Source organism: Dasypus novemcinctus, chromosome 26 (assembly GCF_030445035.2).
Source record: "Dasypus novemcinctus isolate mDasNov1 chromosome 26, mDasNov1.1.hap2, whole genome shotgun sequence".
Taxonomy (NCBI): Eukaryota; Metazoa; Chordata; class Mammalia; order Cingulata; family Dasypodidae; genus Dasypus; species Dasypus novemcinctus.
Window position 1 is genome coordinate 62,240,119 of NC_080698.1, and position 1,418 is coordinate 62,241,536.

A 1,418-nucleotide genomic window follows, 5' to 3' on the forward strand; every position below is an offset into this window, starting at 1 on the left:
CCTTTCATTTCCACCTATATCCCTTGTTTGGGTAGCTGTTATTCTCTTGGGTAAAGTTTACACTCTGCTGGTATGTTCTAATGTGTGTATAATTGCTGTTAAATATAGAATATTCCATATAAATTGAAAATCATTGCAAGCACTTAAACTGTTGCTGAAACTCCATAACCCTGCATCACCGTCAGCATCTGGACTACATTATCCAGACAACAAAATGTCATGACTTTCCATTTCCAGAAGGGAGTCTCCATGAATTTCCTCCATGCTGCTTCCATTGTCCATTCTCTTTGTCAGGGTCCTTGCCAGTCAATCTTATAGATGTCTTGCTCCCGACACAAGTATTGGCTCACACCAAAACAACAGTATGCTCTACTGGGTGGGTGGATATTGAGTGTAATCCTCCAATTCTGTGGTGGCCAATCCATCAGGCCATTAGGCAAATATTGTTGTTTGTGGGTTCTGGGAACTGCCCATGGATATCCTCTGGCTGGAGGTATTCTCAGGCCTGAACCCAGAGGGCTAGATGGCAGTCTTACAGGGGAGTAAACAAAAAGCTTGACAAATGTATCATGGAATTTTGTCAATAAAGCAGTTTTCTATGATCTCCCAGATTAATCCTTATGGGCCACTTGTAAGAACTGCAGCCTCCACAGAATTTGGGCTCTGAGAGAGGTTTAGACAGCTAGAGTAGGGGTGCATGCATTGATGGACTTCCTCCAGGTAGGAACTGACTAGCTGCTTTGGAATCTGCTGACATATGTGGCACTGCTAGTGAAAAGAAAGGCTAGTGGGGACAGAAATGATCATTAACCATGACTTGGGACAAGGGATTCATGTGCTCATTTAAATTGAGATTGCAGTACTAATTTCTACGTAATGGGGAAAGTTCATTAAAAACCAATAGTTTGGGAACGGGCTAGATTAAGCTAGATTAAGAGGGTGAGGATGAAGCTCCAAAATCTTGTTCTCCCAAATAAAGTGTCAGAACCAAATTTCTCAGAACTCCATAAAACAGTGTAAAGTTTATACCAAGAGAAAGCTAAACCAAGAAAAATGAAACTTGAAAAGGGTAAGCTGCTCACTTTGGCAGCACATACACTAAAATTAGAATGATACAGAGAAAGGTTGCATGACCCATGTTCAAGGATAATACTCAAATTTGTCAAGTGCTCCACATTTTTAGTTCTGAAACAGCAAGAGAAAAGAGACCCATCACATACAGGGGATACATATAAAATTAAGTGCTGATTTCTCATTTGAAACTTTTGAAGTGAGATGGCAGTGGTATGACATATTTAAGGTACAAAGAAAAAAAAAACAGCTAAGAATTCTGTATCCAGGAAAAAAGGTGCTAAAAAATACAGAAGACATTAAAATAAAACACAGATAAAATTGAGAGAATTCATCAACAGGAGACC

General features: G+C 39.6%; 1 non-coding gene across 1 annotated transcript; it reads left to right on the plus strand.

Annotated features, from left to right (window-relative positions):
• The first annotated feature begins 1,074 nt into the window (after positions 1 to 1,074).
• Positions 1,075 to 1,181, plus strand: LOC111765161 (U6 spliceosomal RNA). Its single transcript, XR_002797572.1, has one exon. It is a non-coding gene; the product is annotated as a U6 spliceosomal RNA (small nuclear RNA).
• The last annotated feature ends 237 nt before the right edge of the window (positions 1,182 to 1,418 follow it).